Below are 12,493 nucleotides of genomic sequence, written 5' to 3' on the forward strand. Positions count from 1 at the left end.
TATGAGCGCTGGCAAGACCACAGGAGACTGCTAATGGGTTATCGTATGTAAAATGCCAGAAACTGTAAAGCGCATTGATAGTACCACATTGCATTCAACCCTGAAAAGAAGAAATGTCACAACGAAACACATAAAAAAAACATGGGAAATATTGTTAATTATAGAGGCATTTGCTTGTGATAAATTAAAAATGATACACTCAGAATAGAACTTGGCATCTCAAGATCTATTAAGGAAACGTATGGGAAAAAAAGCACTCTGCTCTTGGAAGTGAGCATCAAAAACCTCTGAAAGTAAATTTTGTCTACACTTACAGTCTGTAGTAATGCAGCTTAATCTTGCTGGTGCTGATAGCAGCTGATGAATTAATGCACAAGGTGAACAGATACTCCAGTGCTATATAGATGAGCTCTCAGTAGCATCACAAATGCAATCCAACGGTTCAGCATTTTCAACACTTCACTGCAGGTTGTCTTTGCCTCTACAGAGTACCTCTAGCTACCCAATTCTCTCACCTCATTTTTGTGTATGTGGTGGGTATGTATGTGCATATAGGTAGGTTGTTCCAAAAGTAATGCCTTCATTTCCATGGAAACTACAACAGATACGAAGAGCACAATAACACTATTTGGTAGAGCAAACTCCCAGCTACAAAACACTATTTTTCAACAGAGTGACAATGATGAGCTCTGCATTTCACCAGCAATGAAGAACCTGCATGCTGCACTCATAAAAATCCGTACCAGCAGCAGTGACCCACTGTTTCCCAGCTGCTGACAGCGTTGCTGCTGGGAAAATGGTGTCTGTGCAGTTCAACTTTCACTGTGGTCACATCCACTGTTTGGACTCCATAACTGTTCAGCGAGCATCAGTGAATGTCAGTGGGTGCCATTTTTTCCACATGGAGCAATTCAGTTCCACACCTTTCACTTCAAACGCCCTTCCACGTCAGATGCCATTCTGTCAGCCTGCCCCTCTGCTGCCATCTGTCACACAGCAACAAAATGTAATGGGATATGGGTGGGAAGGTTCAGCCTCTACTGCCGTACCATCAGCATCTGCCTCTGATGTCGTGGGCCGCCATAACAACACAGAAGGCATTACTTTTGGAGCAGCCCCCTTATCTATGTATGCTGACATGCACACGTGTGTACTGAATGAGTGATCACTTCCCAGTGTAGCCGCCTTTGGCATTTGGTCTGTACCCAAGCCAGCAGGAGCTGATCTCAGGAGTGCAATTACATCTCGGGGTTGAGATGGGCAGAGCCCCGTTACCTGTGCTGTACTGCTCACGGCACCACGCTGCTTTCTGAGCTGCTCCCCAAAGGGCTGAGTTCTGCCGAGATCTTAACAGCAGCTCATTAGGGGCACGCCTGAAACCTGTACTGCAGCAGTGCACACAGTGATGCAGGAGCTGCAAACCCTGAAAATCCCAGAGCAGAACGAACCTGGAGTCTCCTCTGCTCAGCCCCCGCTGCACTTAATGCTTCTTTTTCTGTGCTGCCCGTGGAGGTCTGGGCTGTACGCTGCCATCAAACTGCGCCTAGCAGCTCCCTCACGTTTACTGTAACGGCATGAACAAGCTTGTGCTATGCACAAAGCGGCGTTTCACGCTTCGGTGCTCTCAAGTCTCTGCCAGAGATACGAGCAAAGCTCAGCACGAGGGGTACTCGTGCGTTTTGCGTTTCGTACATCCCTCCTCCTTGGACAGCCTCGCCCCGTCTCATCCTTCTGCTCTCCTCCTCCTTCCCTCACCCCGCTCTGCTCCGCGGTGGCGGCCGTTCACTGGGCACCGGGTGCACCCAGAGCGCGGAGCTGGGGGGGGGGGTCGGGCAGGGTCAGTCCCCGGCGGGGCGCTGCGGGCACGGTCGGAGCCGGGTCCCCGCGGTCTCCGCACGAGGTGAACGGCAGGTGCGTGCCTTGCTCTGTGTCAGCGGCGGTCCGGGTCCCAAAAAAGGGCTCAAATAAATAAATAATAGGAAATAAATAGGTTTGGGGTTGTTTGGTTTGTTTGGTTGTTTTTTTTTTTGTCTCTTCGGCGCTTTCCCAGAGGCGCGGCAGCGAACTTTCTCCGGAGCTACTCTCCCCTCCTCCGCGGTGGCTCGGCGTTTTAGCGGTGCCCACCCGCACCCCTCCACCGCGGGGTGGGCGTCGTGCCTCCCCCCGTCCCCGGGGCACGCGGAGGGGCCGCAGTGCGCGGTGCGCCCGCAGGGGGGCGCTGCAGTGCGGAGGAGAAGGGCGCGGGGAGCGCGGCGGGGGCGGCGGCGGCGGCAGCGGCGGCGGGAGGGGACGCGGAGGCAAAGCTGCCGCCGGGCTCGCGGGGAGCGCATCGCCGCGGGCGGCTCGAGCCGGTGCGCGTGTCCCATCGTGTTTTTTTTGCCTTTATCTCGGTGTCCTCCTCCCGCCTCGCAGCGCTGCGCTCCGGGGAGAAGCGCCGCGTCGTGAAGGAGCTGTTACTTTGGACGGGCAGCATGAGGCTTTCCCAGGGAAGGAGGGGACGCCGCACTGAGCAGCCGGGGAACGTTGTGCCTCGCATCTGTTGCTCCGGAGCCCGGCGGCAGGCGCGGTCCCCTGGGTTGGGGGTGATGGAGAGCCTCTAACTGGTGGGCTTGCGTGCGAGCGTCTGCGCCGGGGGCAGACATGGAGAAAATAAAGTAAAAATGGGGAAAAGTGGCTGAGAGGGAGCGAAACAAAACGAACACTTCTCAGAGGGATTTAACTTATAAAAAGGGCGATTCCCAGGGAAAATGTGACCCGTTGGAACTTCGGAAGGAAAATGCCGGCTGCCGACGCACGCACCTAAACCAAGTAAGTTCCCCATAACTTTACTGTATTTTCCTTCTGAATCTTTGATTCCCTTCTTGACCCTCTACAACAAAAAGTCTCTGTGTCACTTCTGCGCTTACACGGGCACGGGGCGGCGTTGCGCACCCCTTTGCTCCCAACCCAAGAGTTAAGACCTTTCTCCTTCCCGTGTCCGAAATAAAGGTGGGATTTTGCCTCTCGCACCGGCAACCCGCGAAGTGTGACACCTGCGGGACAGCGGCGCCCGGGGGTGGGACCACGCGGGGCACAGCGCTCCGTACCCGCACCCGCCCCACGGCCGCGGCGGGCGGTCCCGTACCCCGAGGGGACGCGCTGCGCTCCGCAGGGAAAGGTCGCGGTCCTGACGGAGAGCGCCGGGAGGACGGCAAATGCGAGGCCGATGGGAGAGCAGCGCGGTGAAAGGGCGCTCAGAGCGGGTGATGGGGTTCACCGGGTTGGCACAGGAAGGTGCTGGTCCTCGGGGCATAAGGCAGAGGCTGAGGTCCTGCTGGGAAGAAGCAGTTGATGCTCAGGAGCCTTAGACGCCGGCAGCGAATTGCGCTCTGTGGAAGGGAAGAGCTGTGAAATTTGCTGCGGTTGGTAAAACCTGCAGTCTTGTTAATCAAATATATTTCCTTATTTCTACAACAAAATGTCATTTCTGCACTTTTGTTTTACTGCACTCAATGGAGTGGTTTCCTGTTAGCATGGCAACCAAAATTACATTTATTGAAGCGTGCCTCCAAAGTGAGATGCCTCTACCAATTCCGACACACCTTAAAGTGGAAGTAAATAAGACCACTTCCCAGTCTCTGCCTTTTTTATTTTTGTTTTTCAGAGATAAGGCATTCCTCAAAAGCAGAGTGAAAAGCAGGGAGTTGACTTGGTGATCCCCAAAGGTCCATTCCAACCCCTACAATTCTGTGGTTCTGTAAAGGAGAGATTGCTTCTTGTTTTTGTTTAAGAAAGAAGCACTTCTTTTTACAAGAATTCATGCATGGATGGATTTTCTGTGGCATGCAGCAAACACATTATGGGAAATAGTTTTTGCCCCACACACTAAATTAGATGCCAGCATTAGAGCACCTTTGACCACAGTCTGCTTGAAATGTTAAGTTTGATCGCACTACAGTGACATAGCCTGTATCCCTGTTTGTGTTCCTTCTTCTCAAGTCAGGATTCTGATAGCTTAGCAAGGTTATCTGTGGAAATATGTAGAATTTTCCATAATTTTACTATATTGATATAAGCAAGAATTCTACATACAGAAAAGTCAGACACACTGGACTGCTTTACAACTGTGTTGGAATAGTAAATGACGGACTTAGAGAGGACCTGAGAGTACACCAGCACTCAGGCAAGACTCAGGAAGAGTCCTTTAATATCAAGACAGGTGAAACTCTCACGACACTCTTGTTTTCCCTTTGGCATTACCTTCTATACTGAAAAACCTCACTTTGCTTGCAAAAGGATGGGGCTTTTTGCTATAGTTTTTGCTCTTTTTCTTCTGTTGTTCAGACTTTGGAACACATGAGACTGTATTTGGAAACAGCAAAACATAAACATGCCTGTTTTTAAATTTAACTTCAGCCACTTTATTCTGACACTATATATAGTAGTCATTGCTCTTAAAATAGCTTCAGAAAGAAATTCCATTTCTTCTTATCTTTCCTATTTAGAGCCAAGTACTGCTAGTCAGTATTAAGTCAGCTGAGGTCATTCCAGATCAGGTACCATTCTGCCTCTTTCTCAGTATTCTTGCTGCAAATGTCAGGTCCTGAGCAACAGGGCTCTGCTTTGGTGGAAGTGGGCTTGCAGTTCTCCAGTGTGGACAGCCCGTCAAGTTTATATCAGAGGATGCATGTAGAGAAATCTATTAAGGGATCAGCAATCAGCTCTGTCTGTGTGTGCGTATTGCCTTAGGTGACAAACAAAAGGGAGCACAACTGCTCCCCCCAACACCTGAGACCTGTCTCCATGCCAGTACACTGTTTAATCTGCCAGGTTTTTTTTTTCAGAAGCATGATTCATTGGAGTGAGGAGTTAAAATCAGCAGGGAAAAGCTCATATAGCATCTCTGTCTGCTCTGCTACATTGGCGATTCTGGTAATCAGTGCTGGAAAGGACTGAATTCCTTCTGAAAATACAGATTGAGTCAGCATGACTTGTCTTATAGAACGACAGGCAAAAATTTAGGAAGCACTGCTCTACTGAGACATTCAATGGCTTTATGAGCATCAGATCTGGGTCAGATTTCAGGTGTGCTGGGTGATAGTCTGGTGACTTTATTAAGCATAATGCTGTTATTTCCTGAATGCAGGTTGGAGATAAAGCTTTGTTTATAAATCAATTTTACATCAGCATGTTTTGTGTCACCAAAGAAAACTCTGGGAACTATCTGCTGTAGGAGGCCTGCTTCCACCCCGGAAGGCAAAAGGCAGAGGCTTGCCCTTTCTCTAAGAACAGCATTACACTGACACCAGCAACAGGGATGCCGGGATCCTCAGATCTACTGAGATTTGTTGCTGGAAAAATATTTCAGCTGGTTAAATACATATTAATTGCTATAGTTTATACAGTGAAAACAGAGAAAGCCAATTGAATCCTTTTTTTTTTTTTTTTTTTTTGTTAATAGATATTTTTTTTTAAAAAAAAAAAAAATTTTTTTAAAAAAAAAAAAAAAAAAAAAAAAAAAACTGAGGAAATAATTTTGTAGCTGTTACTTATTCTTGTTATTCTCTCTTTTTTTTTTTTTTTTTTGTTAATAGATATTTATGGAAATGTTACTCCTAGGTGCGTTAGCTCTCTGTCAAACAGAATTTGAAAACCAGTTGGAATAAGAGATAATTGCTTTGCACAGTGAATTTAACAGAGGAATTAACAGATTTTGATGTGCTGCACAGGAAACATAAAGTAATACCTGTGTTAAAATAAATAATTCTCATTTTTTCTTAGGGCTGTTTTTTCTTTCATTTTTTTTCCTTTTTTTTTTTTTTTGCTTGTTTCTTTCTTCTTTTGTTCTACCTTATCAAACTTATGTATCAGTTTGAATTCATAAAATAATTCTTCCACTTCTCTCAACCATTTATTTCTAATTTTGGCAGTGACTGGTGTGAGACAAGAGCTGAAAAGAACTTTGGATTACAGTTATCATTTTTTACAGCTAAACTATTTTTCAGCAACCATGGGCTGAGGGAGGACAGGAAAAACTTCTTCAGTTTGGGTGAATTTTATATATAATAGGGATTTTGAACCAGTCAAATTTAACTTTTAAGTCTAGGACAGCTTCTGCAATGGCTTGGTCATCGAGCCTGTGCTGGATACACCTCCTGAAGAGCTTCTCTCATACATGTGTGTCAGGGGAACCATCTGAGCATGATGATAATAATATTATCTGGTATATTACGGAATGGATAGAGAGGGGAACAATAAATGTAGAGATTTTCCCCTGGGATTTTCTGAAATACACATTATGGGTTATTCCAGGGATACTTTTCCACATATCATGAAAAGCTTCTGAGAAGTAGCAGCCCTCCCCAAGAAGGCGGAGGCCCCCATCCCACCTCTTGTGCATGGGTTGTTGATGAAGTCGGCAGTCCCTGTGATCTCAGCACATGCTTGTTTTCCATGAGTATTTGCCTGATGCACAAGTTATTTTTCTTTTTATTTTTCCTGTTTTTTTTTTGTGTTTTTTTGTTTGTTTTTTTTTTTTTTTAAGAAATTCCTCCTAATACTAGTTTTAAGAACCAGAAATACATCCTTCTTCTTGTGTTGGTGCCTAAAATGAGAATGGAAAAGTAGATGCCATGGGCTCTCGCTCCTCCTGTCCTTGTGCCAGCTGGCCACATGAGGTACAGTTCAGTTGGCCATACAGAAGTATATCCTGTCCTTCTAGTTGGCTTAAGGTATGTTCTGTGGCTGCCAACTGCCTCTCTCTCTAGGACACCAATCTCCTATAGGCCATGTATCATACAGGAACTGGTGCCCAAACTGACATGAAATACCTCTGCTTTGGCTGTTGAACTGACCCTGTAGTCTCTCTTTTCTTCTGGAGAAAGTGAAGCAGAAGCCAAGAGTGACCTGCTTCATCATCTCCCTTGGAACAGAACAATCATTCTCCACAAGTACCGTCTCTCTTCGATCCCTGTGTAGCAGGACCTGAGGCAAGGAGCCTGCCTTCTTAAGATGTGTTTGTTGAATCCCAGCTGAGCTGTGGTAGTATGGCATGAAGATTCCAATAATCAAACTAAAATGCAGGTTAAAAATACATGCACACTGATACACATTCACTAGCACCAAACTTCTGTTCTACTTTTGAAACAACTCGTATATAGCATGAACTTGCAACTGTCTGTTGGATGTATGCCTCTGGAAGTTTGCCAGCTGCCCCCTCTGCAACCTGGTTTACTTAGAGGAGGATTCTTCTAAACATTGTCTTGTGCAAACTGTCAATACGTACCTAAAACGCTTGTCTCTTTTTGATTTGGATGTCCGTCACAGAGAAGTAGCAGCGGTCAGAGAGCTGGTGATGCTCTTCTGTGATGGCCGTGTACCAGGGGTGATTACCAACCCAGGCCATAAAGCATGAGAGGAGCATCAACACAATTCTGAATCTACTCCATAATGTATATTGGGAAGCTTGCCTGAGAGCCTGGGCTGTCCTTACAAGAGGCGGGCATTCTGCCAGTAAAGTTCTTCCTATGGTCGATTCTGCATTGCATCGACTGGGAATTCAATTTGCTTACTTTAACCATCATTTAATCAAGATACCTACTTACATCATGGGAAGTTAGCGGTCCTAGGAAAATCAATGCAGCCCTCTGTTCATTAGATTAATGGGCAGGCTTTTGCCTGTGTTCCTTCTGTGTAGCCATAAATCTGGAGAACAATACTAGAGGATACTTTTTGAAGATTAAATCTGTAATATTCCGTAGCATACAGATTGTCTTCAGCAGACTAGCAGTGCGGTGTCAGAACTAAATGTACTAGACGAAGAAGAAAGAGCACCAAATTTATTCCCAAGGAAACTTTCATTGTTTTCTGAATTTAAACATTAAGCTTACATAAAGAAATAAATGCTGTAATTTTAGTTTTTCCATTTTAAAAAGCAGAACAGATCAATTTACTTTCATGCTTGTAGGAACAGACGATAGTGATGTAGCAGAAGATACGAGATCATATTGTGCCTGATTTAAGTTTTCTCCTGATAAATTTGTATGTAGTGATCTGTGTCAACGACATCTTTGCTGACAAATCCTGAATAGTTCTAAAAAGGGGTTTTTGCATAAAAGGTCACATTCTTTTCACCTAGTCACCACAGATTTGATTGCCAGCCAAAAACCAAGCACCTATGCTCCTTATATACTGACTGGAGACATAGAGAAACTTCCAGTGGACAAGCTAATCTAATTCATACACCTGTAGAGTAGGAGGAATTGCTGTCTGCAGGTATTTATTGCTGCTGATGTTGGATTTCACACATCTAAATGTAGATGATATTAATTTTATCCCAGTGGTATCAAAAGAAAATAAAATGCACATTCAGAGTGGCCAGAAAATAGGTGTCTTTTTTCTTCTGAAGTATCTCAAGGTGCTACTGACCTTCATGGTACGGATGCAGAGATCATAATAATAACTAGATGACTACACCATGCTAAATTATTTCAAATATCCTGTTGTCTGTTCCCAGAATTTTAAAGAATTTGTTGGGTTGGGTAGCTGAAATACATCTTGTGGCTGTGCCAAGGGAAACAGGAGTGTCAACTGGACCTTTTTAAAGGGAGAACACACAGTTCTGGGTGCTCACAGCCTACCTCCTGTGAGTGCAAGATGTATCTCCCCTGGAGAACACGTTCTGCTTCTGTGGAGCAAAGCAAAGCAAGCACAGATTCTTCTTAAAGGCTCTCAACACTGCCATTTCTACAGTGTATCTTGCTGTACTGAATACATAATTACAATGAAAATTGTCAGTGATGATATCATTGTTTTAATCTCTGTTCATGTGGAAATGTTTGTTATTAGCAAAACACTTCAAAATAAATCCTCCTGCTACGTTTCAGCACTGTCTGCTGCGTACACCCTGCTTATCTTCCACTGGAAAACAACTAAAATATCCCATTTGTGTTTTGCATATACTGACAACATCTGACTTTAGACTAGGAGAGATGATTGCCTTTCCTTTTTGATGGTAATCACATCAAGTGATTAGACCAGCAGTAAATCTCTTGAACTTGTCTATGCTGGTATAGTGAGTTTATTTTTCAATTTTTTTTTTTTATATAGTACTTTTGTACCTGCAAAACCCGCTGCTACCACCTTCAAAAGCATACACTTTCCCTGTGTATCTACTATCTAGTAGATCCTTGGAGGTGTTCAAGAGATGTGTAGATGTGGCACTGAGAGACATGGTTAGTGGACGTGGTGGTGATGGGCTGGTGGTTGGACTAGAAGAACTTAGTGGTCTTCTACAACCATAATGATTCTATGATTCTATGCAAACCAAGCTGCCTGCAGAATAGTTCTTTACTTTGCCTTATGAATCTTAGCTATAGAATTGCCTTTCAAGAGCCAATAACTGCTTCTCTTTGGATTTATTTAGACGATTTAACGCTAAGCATGTTAGACTTTTCAGCCTGTAGAAGGAACCTAGTAACTTTTTAAGGTGATTCATGTGACTTATCTTGGAGGAGATTAATTGTTCTGTGCAGGAGGTGCACTTCTTCCCGTTAGTAATAAGGGAGGATTAGGATGACAAACCAACCTTGTATGTCTATTTTCTGGCTTCTTAGGATTGCAGATACAAATCTCATCTTTATTCTTAAAATGTTCTTGATCAGAGTACTTCCTAGTTATACATAATGATAAATAAGGCTTCATAATGATAATACAAAGATATGCTGCACTCATTTTTTAAAACCAACCAGGAGGCTAACACAAGGCACTGAGTCGCTTGTTGAAAACTGATGGCATAGGTAAGTGTATGTTCTTAGCCCTGCCCTAAAACTACAAAACAAAAATGGACACATCAGTTTTCATTTCAAAGCGGTCACAATGAAAAAAAGGGCAGTGAAGACTACTGAGAGACATTAACACATTCAAATAGGTCAGCTCATGCTCATATGCTCCATGATATTCCGATTGTCAGTAACATAACAGACATCTTTTAAGGCTTGATTTCCTTCTGGAAAAATAGGTGTTTGGTAAAACAATTATACTGGGGCAAAGCAACACTTTAGTCATTGTCCATCAGCATTTTCTTGACTAATTGGCTCTTTATGGTCATTTTAATACTTTCCTTTAACCTTTTTCTTAAAAACAAAGCCTGCAATAAAAATTACTGAAAACAGTCAGCAGCTCAGAATGGCTAAGCTTCGTGGTCAGCACACAAGGGACCTCATTTTGAATAAATTCCACCTATGTTTTGCAATTAAAGCTTTGGTTCAGGGAAGTGGTTAAACGTAAAGAAGTCTGTCTACTGTGTGTTCTTCTGTCAGCAATGCTTCATAGCGTACTTCTTGTTAAACATTCACTTCATTCCTTTCCTCACTATGAGACATTTGCCTGAATTCAGGCTTAAGGGATGTAATTTGAAAGTTCTGATGAATATTTTTTGTCTAATGTCATAGAAAATATGAATACCACAGTAATTCATTACATTGAATCCAGCATCGATTTAGGCATTTAACATGTAATTATATTGGAGATGATGATAAACTGCATGTTGGCTTTTTCTTTGCAAGTGATACTTTGGTTAACAGAGACACAATTAACTGTTTCATTTTTTTCCCCATTATTTTATCACAAATGTCTGAGAAAACATTTTTTATTATTATTTATTATTACTGGCTTTATTGTACAAGTAGCTATGATTTAACAAGCCCATTTTATAGCCAAAGATGTTAATGATGGTAATGGTCAAAATCCTTTGAAATTCTAACGCCCTAATGTGAAATTTTGCAAAATACAAAATGAAACAATTGTGTGTTCTCATTAATCATAGATGCATTGTCTCAGACAGGAGATGGTGTTTCAAAAATTTGCCCCTTTGATTCCAAGAGAATTATAATGCTCTGGCAGCTTCTTGTTTCTTCTCAATAATTTAGAGGTTTATAAAAAATAAATTGGGTCTCATTCTCCATTCCAGTGCAGCTAATGCAATTACAAGATGTCGAGAACCTACTCCAAAATCTTGTTGCTGTTGAGCGCTTTAGAAAAATATGTAGGCCTAAAACACTCATCTGTTTGCCATCATTGTTACCATTCATGGTTGCAGTCCCCACAACTTGAGAAGAGTGCTCAACCATTTTGTCAAATCATTCTTTATCTAAATATTTATTTTCTTTTGCAGTTCACATTGAACCTTTTCATGGAGGGAACCAGTGATTCTTTTCTTCAAGCATACTGATGTGGTTAACAAGGACTAAAATCTCACTGTATCTGATTAAAAGAATGCTTGCAACTCTCTGTTGCTTGTAAATCAGTTTTAAGAAGACAAATTAAACAAACTACACCTGCAATTTTTAAACTAAACTTATTTTCAATAATTTATAGAACATTCAGGAACCATTCTAAACAGTTTTTGATAGCATTATTAGAAGAGTATGGCACATCAAAGCAACAAATCAGTCTTGGAAGTCTCTCCTATAAGAAATACTCTACTGTACTCTTACATATTCAGTACATTCAAGCTGTTGTTCATACTTCCAGTAAATGACATATTTCATTGAACATATGGAAACACAATTTTATTTCAATTTTTTATCTATTTATGTCAACCGGCTGTTGCGTTCTGTAGGAATTATCAAGATATTTGTTCAGTTTCTCCAACTTTGCTTAATGTCTTGTGACATCTCAACAGCTGTCCTGAGTAATAGCTGTGGTAGAATTAATTTCTAACATGGGGATTCCACTAGCATGTTTTATTGGAAATGCAAGCAGATATGTTTGTAGTTTGAATACCTTGAAGAAAATGATTTACAGATCAGTGGACACCCAAATTGTATTCTGTGCTCAAATATGTTTATAGATATTTATATTTTTGTCTGTACATTATGCACACATATATATGTGTACACAAGTAACAGAAGAACACATATGTAATTTTACATGTACATACATATTTATGGGCACTATGTGCATTCCTTTTACTGGTACACATTAAAAGTTAATTTTTGCTCCTGTTAGAGAAAGATGAGATGTATCCTGAGGTCGGGAATACAGCCCTTTAATGCATCTTTCTATTTTGCATGTGCACGCACAGAGAGTTATCTGTATCTCCTTGGTAAGGAATATTTAACTCTCACTGCACTTGTTTATATGATTTAAATGGTATTTAAGTCAAATTCTTGGCCAACTATAGCTTATTTGACACTACAAGCAAATAAGGGCTGTAAATTTAACTATATTGGCAACCTACCAGGGTATGAAAAATTAATAGCAGTCCAGAGGCACTTCCTTTCCTTACAAGTTTAGAAAATCCCAGGAGACAGAGGCTTCTTTAACAGCCAGCAATGTCTGGGCATGGAGCTGACAGCCCTGACACTGTGCTAACAGTCGCAGCTCCTACTAGGGAATGTTTTTCCTAAATCTGGTAGCAAACATAGCTTAACTAGGATGGAGCCAGTATTTTTCATGTTGTTTATTACCCAAAAGGTTTTTTTTTTTCTGGTATTTTATGCAGAAATAATAA

The 12,493-nt window shown here is 42.4% G+C and overlaps 1 protein-coding gene across 2 annotated transcripts in view; it reads left to right on the top strand.

Moving 5' to 3' along the window:
* Window positions 2,268–12,493, top strand: part of TRPC4 (transient receptor potential cation channel subfamily C member 4) — a 151,128-nt gene continuing 140,902 nt past the window's right edge. For both annotated transcript variants that reach the window (XM_021377366.1, XM_021377376.1), the window contains exon 1: window positions 2,268–2,808. The gene's annotated coding sequence lies outside the window, so the exon portion shown is untranslated. The remainder of the gene's footprint in view (window positions 2,809–12,493) is intronic.

Source organism: Numida meleagris, chromosome 1 (assembly GCF_002078875.1).
Source record: "Numida meleagris isolate 19003 breed g44 Domestic line chromosome 1, NumMel1.0, whole genome shotgun sequence".
Lineage (NCBI taxonomy): Eukaryota > Metazoa > Chordata > Aves > Galliformes > Numididae > Numida > Numida meleagris.